This window comes from Lissotriton vulgaris, chromosome 6 (assembly GCF_964263255.1).
Source record: "Lissotriton vulgaris chromosome 6, aLisVul1.2, whole genome shotgun sequence".
Classification (NCBI taxonomy): Eukaryota; Metazoa; Chordata; class Amphibia; order Caudata; family Salamandridae; genus Lissotriton; species Lissotriton vulgaris.
The window spans coordinates 1,895,326,688-1,895,339,715 of NC_141694.1; positions in this window are offsets into that span (position 1 = coordinate 1,895,326,688).

The window sequence follows — 13,028 nt, forward strand, 5'->3', positions numbered from 1 at the left end:
CACCAGAGCCTCCTCCTCACTTCTTGAGACCGCCCTCAACACACCAGAGCCTCCTCTAACTTCTTGAGACCTCCCTCTACACACCAGAGCCTCCTCTCACTTCATGAGACCTCACTCTACACACCAGAGCCTCCTCCTCACTTCTTGAGACTCCCTGTAAACACCAGAGCCTCCTCCTCACTTCTTGAGACCGCCCTCAACACACCAGAGCCTCCTCTAACGTCTTGAGACCCCCTCTACACTCCAGAGCCTCCTCCTCACTTCTTGAGACCTCCCTCAACACATTAGAGCCTCCTCCTCACTTCTTGAGACCTCCCTCTACACTCCAGAGCCTCCTCCTCACTTCTTGAGACCTCCCTCTACACACCAGAGCCTCCTCTCACTTCTCAAGACCTCCCTCTGCACACCAGAGCCTTCTCCTCACTTCGTGAGACCTCCCTCTACACACCAGAGCCTCTCTCTCACTTCTTGAGACATACCTCTACACACCAGAGCCTCCTCCTCACTTCTTGAGACCGCCCTCAACACACCAGAGCCTCCTCTTACTTCTTGAGACCTCCCTCTACACACCAGAGCCTCCTCTCACTTCATGAGACCTCACTCTACACACCAGAGCCTCCTCCTCACTTCTTGAGACTCCCTCTACACACCAGAGCCTCCTCCTCACTTCTTGAGACCGCCCTCAACACACCAGAGCCTCCTCTAACTTCTTGAGACCCCCCTCTACACTCCAGAGCCTCCTCCTCACTTCTTGAGACCTCCCTCTACACAACAGAGCCTCCTCCTCACTTCTTGAGACCCCCCTCTACACTCCAGAGCCTCCTCCTCACTTCTTGAGACCTCCCTCAACACATTAGAGCCTCCTCCTCACTTCTTGAGACCTCCCTCTACACTCCAGAGCCTCCTCCTCACTTCTTGAGACCTCCCTCTACACACCAGAGCCTCCTCTCACTTCTCAAGACCTCCCTCTGCACACCAGAGCCTTCTCCTCACTTCGTGAGACCTCCCTCTACACACCAGAGCCTCCTCCTCACTTCTTGAGACCGCCCTCATCACACCAGAGCCTCCTCTAACTTCTTGAGACCCCCCTCTACACTCCAGAGCCTCCTCTCACTTCTCAAGACCTCCCTCTACACACCAGAGCCTTCTCCTCACTTCGTGAGACCTCCCTCTACACACCAGAGCCTCTCTCTCGCTTCTTGAGACCTCCCTCTACACACCAGAGCCTCCTCCTCACTTCTTGAGACCGCCCTCAACACACCAGAGCCTCCTCTAACTTCTTGAGACCTCCCTCTACACACCAGAGCCTCCTCTCACTTCATGAGACCTCACTCTACACACCAGAGCCTCCTCCTCACTTCTTGAGACCTCCCTCTACACACCAGAGCCTCCTCTCACTTCTCAAGACCTCCCTCTACACACCAGAGCCTTCTCCTCACTTCGTGAGACCTCCCTCTACACACCAGAGCCTCTCTCTCACTTCTTGAGACCTCCCTCTACACACCAGAGCCTCCTCCTCACTTCTTGAGACCTCCCTCTACACACCAGAGCCTCCTCTCACTTCTCAAGACCTCCCTCTACACACCAGAGCCTTCTCCTCACTTCGTGAGACCTCCCTTTACACACCAGAGCCTCTCTCTCACTTCTTGAGACCTCCCTCTACACACCAGAGCCTCCTCCTCACTTCTTGAGACCGCCCTCAACACACCAGAGCCTCCTCTAACTTCTTGAGACCTCCCTCTACACACCAGAGCCTCCTCTCACTTCATGAGACCTCACTCTACACACCAGAGCCTCCTCCTCACTTCTTGAGACTCCCTGTACACACCAGAGCCTCCTCCTCACTTCTTGAGACCGCCCTCAACACACCAGAGCCTCCTCTAACTTCTTGAGACCCCCTCTACACTCCAGAGCCTCCTCCTCACTTCTTGAGACCTCCCTCTACACACCAGAGCCTCCTCCTCACTTCTTGAGACTCCCTCTACACACCAGAGCCTCCTCCTCACTTCTTGAGACCGCCCTCTACACTCCAGAGCCTCCTTTAACTTCTTGAGACCCCCCTCTACACTCCAGAGCCTCCTCCTCACTTCTTGAGACCTCCCTCAACACATTAGAGCCTCCTCCTCACTTCTTGAGACCTCCCTCTACACTCTAGAGCCTCCTCCTCACTTCTTGAGACCTCCCTCTACACACCAGAGCCTCCTCTCACTTCTCAAGACCTCCCTCTGCACACCAGAGCCTTCTCCTCACTTCGTGAGACCTCCCTCTACACACCAGAGCCTCTCTCTCACTTCTTGAGACCTACCTCTACACACCAGAGCCTCCTCCTCACTTCTTGAGACCGCCCTCAACACACCAGAGCCTCCTCTAACTTCTTGAGACCTCCCTCTACACACCAGAGCCTCCTCTCACTTCATGAGACCTCACTCTACACACCAGAGCCTCCTCCTCACTTCTTGAGACTCCCTCTACACACCAGAGCCTCCTCCTCACTTCTTGAGACCGCCCTCAACACACCAGAGCCTCCTCTAACTTCTTGAGACCCCCCTCTACACTCCAGAGCCTCCTCCTCACTTCTTGAGACCTCCCTCTACACACCAGAGCCTCCTCCTCACTTCTTGAGACCCCCCTCTACACTCCAGAGCCTCCTCCTCACTTCTTGAGACCTCCCTCAACACATTAGAACCTCCTTCTCACTTCTTGAGACCTCCCTCTACACACCAGAGCCTCCTCTAACTTCTTGAGACTCCCTCTACACACCAGAGCCTCCTCCTCACTTCTTGAGACCGCCCTCTACACTCCAGAGCCTCCTCTAACTTCTTGAGACTCCCTCTACACACCAGAGCCTCCTCCTCACTTCTTGAGACCGCCCTCATCACACCAGAGCCTCCTCTAACTTCTTGAGACCCCCCTCTACACTCCAGAGCCTCCTCCTCACTTCTTGAGACCTCCCTCTACACACCAGAGCCTCCTCCCACTTCTTGAGACCTCCCACGACACACCAGAGCCTCCTCCTCACTTCTTGAGACCTCCCACGACACACCAGAGCCTCCTCTAACTTCTTGAGACCTCCCTCAACACATCAGAGCCTCCTCACTTCTTGAGACCTCCCTCAACACACCAGAGCCTCCTCTAACTTATTGAGACCCCCCTCTACACTCCAGAGCCTCCTCCTCACTTCTTGAGACCTCCCTCTACACACCAGAGCCTCCTCTCACTTCTCAAGACCTCCCTCTACACACCAGAGCCTTCTCCTCACTTCGTGAGACCTCCCTCTACACACCAGAGCCTCTCTCTCGCTTCTTGAGACCTCCCTCTACACACCAGAGCCTCCTCATCACTTCTTGAGACCGCCCTCAACACACCAGAGCCTCCTCTAACTTCTTGAGACCTCCCTCTACACACCAGAGCCTCCTCTCACTTCATGAGACCTCACTCTACACACCAGAGCCTCCTCCTCACTTCTTGAGACTCCCTCTACACACCAGAGCCTCCTACTCACTTCTTGAGACCGCCCTCAACACACCAGAGCCTCCTCTAACTTCTTGAGACCCCCTCTACACTCCAGAGCCTCCTCCTCACTTCTTGAGAACTCCCTCTACACACCAGAGCCTCCTCCTCACTTCTTGAGACTCCCTCTACACACCAGAGCCTCCTCTTCACTTCTTGAGACCGCCCTCTACACTCCAGAGCCTCCTCTAACTTCTTGAGACCCCCCCTCTACACTCCAGAGCCTCCTCCTCACTTCTTGAGACCTCCCTCAACACATTAGAGCCTCCTCCTCACTTCTTGAGACCTCCCTCTACACTCCAGAGCCTCCTCCTCACTTCTTGAGACCTCCCTCTCCACAACAGCGCTTCCTCCTCACTTCATGAGACCTCCCTCTACACACCAGAGCCTCCTCTTCACTTCTTGAGACCTCCCTCTACACACCAGAGCCTCCTCCTCACTTCATGAGACTCCCTCAACACACCAGAGCCTCCTCCTAACTTCTTGAGACCGCCCTCAACACACCAGAGCCTCCTATCACTTCGTGAGACTCCCTCTACACACCAGAGCCTCCTCTAACTTCTTGAGACCCCCCTCTACACTCCAGAGCCTCCTCCTCACTTCTTGAGCCCTCCCTCAACACATTAGAGCCTCCTCCTCACTTCTTGAGACCTCCCTCTACACACCAGAGCCTCCTCTAACTTCTTGAGACTCCCTCTACACACCAGAGCCTCCTCCTCACTTCTTGAGACCGCCCTCTACACTCCAGAGCCTCCTCTAACTTCTTGAGACTCCCTCTACACACCAGAGCCTCCTCCTCACTTCTTGAGACCGCCCTCAACACACCAGAGCCTCCTCTAACTTCTTGAGACCCCCTCTACACTCCAGAGCCTCCTCCTCACTTCTTGAGACCTCCCTCAACACACCAGAGCCTCCTCTCACTTCTTGAGACCTCCCTCTACACACCAGAGCCTCCTCCTCACTTCTTGAGACCTCCCTCAACACACCAGAGCCTCCTCTAACTTCTTGAGACCCCCCTCTACACTCCAGAGCCTCCTCCTCACTTCTTGAGACCTCCCTCTACACACAAGAGCCTCCTCTCACTTCTCAAGACCTCCCTCTACACACCAGAGCCTTCTCCTCACTTCGTGAGACCTCCCTCTACACACCAGAGCCTCTCTCTCACTTCTTGAGACCTCCCTCTACACACCAGAGCCTCCTCCTCACTTCTTGAGACCGCCCTCAACACACCAGAGCCTCCTCTAACTTCTTGAGACCTCCCTCTACACACCAGAGCCTCCTCTCACTTCATGAGACCTCACTCTACACACCAGAGCCTCCTCCTCACTTCTTGAGACTCCCTGTAAACACCAGAGCCTCCTCCTCACTTCTTGAGACCGCCCTCAACACACCAGAGCCTCCTCTAACGTCTTGAGACCCCCTCTACACTCCAGAGCCTCCTCCTCACTTCTTGAGACCTCCCTCTACACACCAGAGCCTCCTCCTCACTTCTTGAGACTCCCTCTACACACCAGAGCCTCCTCCTCACTTCTTGAGACCGCCCTCTACACTCCAGAGCCTCCTCCTCACTTCTTGAGACCTCCCTCAACACATTAGAGCCTCCTCCTCACTTCTTGAGACCTCCCTCTACACTCCAGAGCCTCCTCTAACTTCTTGAGACCCCCCTCTACACTCCAGAGCCTCCTCCTCACTTCTTGAGACCTCCCTCAACACATCAGAGCCTCCTCCTCACTTCTTGAGACCTCCCTCAACACATTAGAGCCTCCTCCTCACTTCTTGAGACCGCCCTCAACACACCAGAGCCTCCTCTAACGTCTTGAGACCCCCTCTACACACCAGAGCCTCCTCTCACTTCTTGAGACCTCCCTCTACACACCAGAGCCTCCTACTCACTTCTTGAGACTCCCTCTACACACCAGAGCCTCCTCCTCACTTCTTGAGACCGCCCTCAACACACCAGAGCCTCCTCCTCACTTCTTGAGACCTCCCTCTACACACCAGAGCCTCCTCCTCACTTCTTGAGACCGCCCTCAACACACCAGAGCCTCCTCTAACTTCTTGAGACCCCCCTCTACACTCCAGAGCCTCCTCCTCACTTCTTGAGACCTCCCTCTACACACCAGAGCCTCCTCTCACTTTATGAGACCTCTCTCTACACACCAGAGCCTCCTCTCACTTCTTGAGACCTCCCTCTACACACCAGAGCCTCCTACTCACTTCTTGAGACTCCCTCTACACACCAGAGCTTCCTCCTCACTTCTTGAGACCGCCCTCAACACACCAGAGCCTCCTCCTCACTTCTTGAGACCTCCCTCGACACATCAGAGCCTCCTCCTCACTTCTTGAGACCGCCCTCAACACACCAGAGCCTCCTCCTCACTTCTTGAGACCTCCCTCAACACATTAGAGCCTCCTCCTCACTTCTTGAGACCTCCCTCTACACACCAGGCCTCCTCTCACTTCTTGAGACCTTCTCAACACACCAGAGCTTCCTCCTCACTTCATGAGACCTCCCACGGCACACCAGAGCCTCCTCCTCACTTCTTGAGACCGCCCTCAACACACCAGAGCCTCCTCTAACTTCTTGAGACCTCCCTCAACACACCAGAGCCTCCTCTCACTTCTCGAGACCTCCCTCTACACACCAGAGCCTCCTCCTCACTTCTTGAGACCTCCCTCTACACACCAGAGCCTCCTCTCACTTTATGAGACCTCCCTCCACACACCAGAGCCTCCTCTCACTTCTTGAGACCTCCCTCTACACACCAGAGCCTCCTCTAACTTCTTGAGACCTCCCTCTACACACCAGAGCCTCCTCCTCGCTTCTTGAGACCTCCCTCAACACAACAGAGCTGCCTCCTCACTTCTTGAGACCTCCCTCTACACACCAGAGCCTCCTCCTCACTTCTTGAGACCTCCCTCAACACATTAGAGCCTCCTCCTCACTTCTTGAGACCTCCCTCTACACACCAGAGCCGCCTCTAACTTCTTGAGACTCCCTCTACACACCAGAGCCTCCTCCTCACTTCTTGAGACCGCCCTCTACACTCCAGAGCCTCCTCTAACTTCTTGAGACTCCCTCTACACACCAGAGCCTCCTCCTCACTTCTTGAGACCGCCTTCAACACACCAGAGCCTCCTCTAACTTCTTGAGACCCCCCTCTACACTCCAGAGCCTCCTCCTCACTTCTTGAGACCTCCCTCTACACACCAGAGCCTCCTCTCACTTCTTGAGACCTCCCACGACACACCAGAGCCTCCTCCTCACTTCTTGAGACCTCCCACAACACACCAGAGCCTCCTCTAACTTCTTGAGACCTCCCTCAACACATCAGAGCCTCCTCACTTCTTGAGACCTCCCTCAACACACCAGAGCCTCTTCTAACTTCTTGAGACCCCCCTCTACACTCCAGAGCCTCCTCCTCACTTCTTGAGACCTCCCTCTACACACCAGAGCCTCCTCTCACTTCTCAAGACCTCCCTCTGCACACCAGAGCCTTCTCCTCACTTCGTGAGACGTCCCTCTACACACCAGAGCCTCTCTCTCACTTCTTGAGACCTACCTCTACACACCAGAGCCTCCTCCTCACTTCTTGAGACCGCCCTCAACACACCAGAGCCTCCTCTAACTTCTTGAGACCTCCCTCTACACACCAGAGCCTCCTCTCACTTCATGAGACCTCACTCTACACACCAGAGCCTCCTCCTCACTTCTTGAGACTCCCTCTACACACCAGAGCCTCCTCCTCACTTCTTGAGACCGCCCTCAACACACCAGAGCCTCCTCTCACTTCTTGAGACCTCCCACGACACACCAGAGCCTCCTCCTCACTTCTTGAGACCTCCCACGACACACCAGAGCCTCCTCTAACTTCTTGAGACCTCCCTCAACACATCAGAGCCTCCTCACTTCTTGAGACCTCCCTCAACACACCAGAGCCTCCTCTAACTTCTTGAGACCCCCCTCTACACTCCAGAGCCTCCTCCTCACTTCTTGAGACCTCCCTCTACACACCAGAGCCTCCTCTCACTTCTCAAGACCTCCCTCTACACACCAGAGCCTTCTCCTCACTTCGTGAGACCTCCCTCTACACACCAGAGCCTCTCTCTCACTTCTTGAGACCTCCCTCTACACACGAGAGCCTCCTCCTCACTTCTTGAGACCGCCCTCAACACACCAGAGCCTCCTCTAACTTCTTGAGACCTCCCTCTACACACCAGAGCCTCCTCTCACTTCATGAGACCTCACTCTACACACCAGAGCCTCCTCCTCACTTCTTGATACTCCCTCTACACACCAGAGCCTCCTCCTCACTTCTTGAGACCGCCCTCAACACACCAGAGCCTCCTCTAACTTCTTGAGACCCCCTCTACACTCCAGAGCCTCCTCCTCACTTCTTGAGACCTCCCTCTACACACCAGAGCCTCCTCCTCACTTCTTGATACTCCCTCTACACACCAGAGCCTCCTCCTCACTTCTTGAGACCGCCCTCTACACTCCAGAGCCTCCTCTAACTTCTTGAGACCCCCCTCTACACTCCAGAGCCTCCTCCTCACTTCTTGAGACCTCCCTCAACACATTAGAGCCTCCTCCTCACTTCTTGAGACCTCCCTCTACACTCCAGAGCCTCCTCCTCACTTCTTGAGACCTCCCTCTCCACAACAGCGCTTCCTCCTCACTTCATGAGACCTCCCTCTACACACCAGAGCCTCCTCCTCACTTCTTGAGACCTCCCTCTACACACCAGAGCCTCCTCCTCACTTCTTGAGACCTCCCTCAACACACCAGAGCCTCCTCCTAACTTCTTGAGACTGCCCTCAACACACCAGAGCCTCCTTTCACTTCTTGAGACTCCCTCTACACACCAGAGCCTCCTCTAACTTCTTGAGACCCCCCTCTACACTCCAGAGCCTCCTCCTCACTTCTTGAGACCTCCCTCAACACATTAGAGCCTCCTCCTCACTTCTTGAGACCTCCCTCTACACACCAGAGCCTCCTCTAACTTCTTGAGACTCCCTCTACACACCAGAGCCTCCTCCTCACTTCTTGAGACCGCCCTCTACACTCCAGAGCCTCCTCTAACGTCTTGAGACTCCCTCTACACACCAGAGCCTCCTCCTCACTTCTTGAGACCGCCCTCAACACACCAGAGCCTCCTCTAACTTCTTGAGACCCCCTCTCTACACTCCAGAGCCTCCTCCTCACTTCTTGAGACCTCCCTCTACACACCAGAGCCTCCTCTCACTTCTTGAGACCTCCCACGACACACCAGAGCCTCCTCCTCACTTCTTGAGACCTCCCACGACACACCAGAGCCTCCTCCTCACTTCTTGAGACCTCCCTCAACACATCAGAGCCTCCTCACTTCTTGAGACCTCCCTCAACACACCAGAGCCTCCTCTAACTTCTTGAGACCCCCCTCTACACTCCAGAGCCTCCTCCTCACTTCTTGAGACCTCCCTCTACACACCAGAGCCTCCTCTCACTTCTCAAGACCTCCCTCTACACACCAGAGCCTTCTCCTCACTTCGTGAGACCTCCCTCTACACACCAGAGCCTCTCTCTCACTTCTTGAGACCTCCCTCTACACACCAGAGCCTCCTCCTCACTTCTTGAGACCGCCCTCAACACACCAGAGCCTCCTCTAACTTCTTGAGACCTCCCTCTACACACCAGAGCCTCCTCTCACTTCATGAGACCTCACTCTACACACCAGAGCCTCCTCCTCACTTCTTGAGACTCCCTGTACACACCAGAGCCTCCTCCTCACTTCTTGAGACCGCCCTCAACACACCAGAGCCTCCTCTAACTTCTTGAGACCCCCTCTACACTCCAGAGCCTCCTCCTCACTTCTTGAGACCTCCCTCTACACACCAGAGCCTCCTCCTAACTTCTTGAGACCGCCCTCAACACACCAGAGCCTCCTTTCACTTCGTGAGACTCCCTCTACACACCAGAGCCTCCTCTAACTTCTTGAGACCCCCCTCTACACTCCAGAGCCTCCTCCTCACTTCTTGAGCCCTCCCTCAACACATTAGAGCCTCCTCCTCACTTCTTGAGACCTCCCTCTACACACCAGAGCCTCCTCTAACTTCTTGAGACTCCCTCTACACACCAGAGCCTCCTCCTCACTTCTTGAGACCGCCCTCTACACTCCAGAGCCTCCTCTAACTTCTTGAGACTCCCTCTACACACCAGAGCCTCCTCCTCACTTCTTGAGACCGCCCTCAACACACCAGAGCCTCCTCTAACTTCTTGAGACCCCCTCTACACTCCAGAGCCTCCTCCTCACTTCTTGAGACCTCCCTCAACACACCAGAGCCTCCTCTCACTTCTTGAGACCTCCCTCTACACACCAGAGCCTCCTCCTCACTTCTTGAGACCTCCCTCAACACACCAGAGCCTCCTCTAACTTCTTGAGACCCCCCTCTACACTCCAGAGCCTCCTCCTCACTTCTTGAGACCTCCCTCTACACACAAGAGCCTCCTCTCACTTCTCAAGACCTCCCTCTACACACCAGAGCCTTCTCCTCACTTCGTGAGACCTCCCTCTACACACCAGAGCCTCTCTCTCACTTCTTGAGACCTCCCTCTACACACCAGAGCCTCCTCCTCACTTCTTGAGACCGCCCTCAACACACCAGAGCCTCCTCTAACTTCTTGAGACCTCCCTCTACACACCAGAGCCTCCTCTCACTTCATGAGACCTCTCTCTACACACCAGAGCCTCCTCCTCACTTCTTGAGACTCCCTGTAAACACCAGAGCCTCCTCCTCACTTCTTGAGACCGCCCTCAACACACCAGAGCCTCCTCTAACTTCTTGAGACCCCCTCTACACTCCAGAGCCTCCTCCTCACTTCTTGAGACCTCCCTCTACACACCAGAGCCTCCTCCTCACTTCTTGAGACTCCCTCTACACACCAGAGCCTCCTCCTCACTTCTTGAGACCGCCCTCTACACTCCAGAGCCTCCTCCTCACTTCTTGAGACCTCCCTCAACACATTAGAGCCTCCTCCTCACTTCTTGAGACCTCCCTCTACACTCCAGAGCCTCCTCTAACTTCTTGAGACCCCCCTCTACACTCCAGAGCCTCCTCCTCACTTCTTGAGACCTCCCTCAACACATCAGAGCCTCCTCCTCACTTCTTGAGACCTCCCTCAACACATTAGAGCCTCCTCCTCACTTCTTGAGACCTCCCTCTACACACCAGAGCCTCTGCCTCACTTCATGAGACCTCCCTCTACACACCAGAGCCTCATCCTCACTTCTTGAGACCGCCCTCAACACACCAGAGCCTCCTCTAACTTCTTGAGACCTCCCTCAACACACCAGAGCCTCCTCCTCACTTCTTGAGACCGCCCTCTACACTCCAGAGCCTCCTATAACTTCTTGAGACCCCCCTCTACACTCCAGAGCCTCCTCCTCACTTCTTGAGACCTCCCTCTACACACCAGAGCCTCCTCTCACTTTATGAGACCACCCTCTACACACCAGAGCATCCTCCGCACTTCTTGAGACCTCCCGCTACACACCAGAGCCTCCTCTCACTTCTTGAGACCTCCCTCTACACACCAGAGCCTCCTCCTCGCTTCTTGAGACCTCCCTCTACACACCAGAGCCTCCTCCTCACTTCTTGAGACCTCCCTCAACACATTAGAGCCTCCTCCTTACTTCTTGAGACCTCCCTCTACACACCAGAGCCTCCTCTAACTTCTTGAGACTCCCTCTACACACCAGAGCCTCCTCTAACTTCTTGAGACCTCCCTCTACACACCAGAGCCTCCTCCTCACTTCTTGAGACCGCCCTCAACACACCAGAGCCTCCTCTAACTTCTTGAGACCTCCCTCAACACACCAGAGCCTCCTCTCACTTCTCGAGACCTCCCTCTACACACCAGAGCCTCCTCCTCACTTCTTGAGACCCCCCTCTACACTCCAGAGCCTCCTCCTCACTTCTTGAGACCTCCCTCTACACAGCAGAGCCTCCTCTCACTTTATGAGACCTCCCTCTACACACCAGAGCCTCCTCTCACTTCTTGAGACCTCCCTCAACACATTAGAGCCTCCTCCTCTCTTCTTGAGACCTCCCTCTACACACCAGAGCCTCTGCCTCACTTCATGAGACCTCCCTCTACACACCAGAGCCTCCTCCTCACTTCTTGAGACCGCCCTCAACACACCAGAGCCTCCTCCTCACTTCTTGAGACCGCCCTCTACACTCCAGAGCCTCCTCTAACGTCTTGAGACTCCCTCTACACACCAGAGCCTCCTCCTCACTTCTTGAGACCGCCCTCAACACACCAGAGCCTCCTCTAACTTCTTGAGACCCCCTCTCTACACTCCAGAGCCTCCTCCTCACTTCTTGAGACCTCCCTCTACACACCAGAGCCTCCTCTCACTTCTTGAGACCTCCCACGACACACCAGAGCCTCCTCTAACTTCTTGAGACCCCCTCTCTACACTCCAGAGCCTCCTCCTCACTTCTTGAGACCTCCCTCTACACACCAGAGCCTCCTCTCACTTCTTGAGACCTCCCACGACACACCAGAGCCTCCTCCTCACTTCTTGAGACCTCCCACGACACACCAGAGCCTCCTCCTCACTTCTTGAGACCTCCCTCAACACATCAGAGCCTCCTCACTTCTTGAGACCTCCCTCAACACACCAGAGCCTCCTCTAACTTCTTGAGACCCCCCTCTACACTCCAGAGCCTCCTCCTCACTTCTTGAGACCTCCCTCTACACACCAGAGCCTCCTCTCACTTCTCAAGACCTCCCTCTACACACCAGAGCCTTCTCCTCACTTCGTGAGACCTCCCTCTACACACCAGAGCCTCTCTCTCACTTCTTGAGACCTCCCTCTACACACCAGAGCCTCCTCCTCACTTCTTGAGACCGCCCTCAACACACCAGAGCCTCCTCTAACTTCTTGAGACCTCCCTCTACACACCAGAGCCTCCTCTCACTTCATGAGACCTCACTCTACACACCAGAGCCTCCTCCTCACTTCTTGAGACTCCTTGTACACACCAGAGCCTCCTCCTCACTTCTTGAGACCGCCCTCAACACACCAGAGCCTCCTCTAACTTCTTGAGACCCCCTCTACACTCCAGAGCCTCCTCCTCACTTCTTGAGACCTCCCTCTACACACCAGAGCCTCCTCCTAACTTCTTGAGACCACCCTCAACACACCAGAGCCTCCTTTCACTTCGTGAGACTCCCTCTACACACCAGAGCCTCCTCTAACTTCTTGAGACCCCCCTCTACACTCCAGAGCCTCCTCCTCACTTCTTGAGCCCTCCCTCAACACATTAGAGCCTCCTCCTCACTTCTTGAGACCTCCCTCTACACACCAGAGCCTCCTCTAACTTCTTGAGACTCCCTCTACACACCAGAGCCTCCTCCTCACTTCTTGAGACCGCCCTCTACACTCCAGAGCCTCCTCTAACTTCTTGAGACTCCCTCTACACACCAGAGCCTCCTCCTCACTTCTTGAGACCGCCCTCAACACACCAGA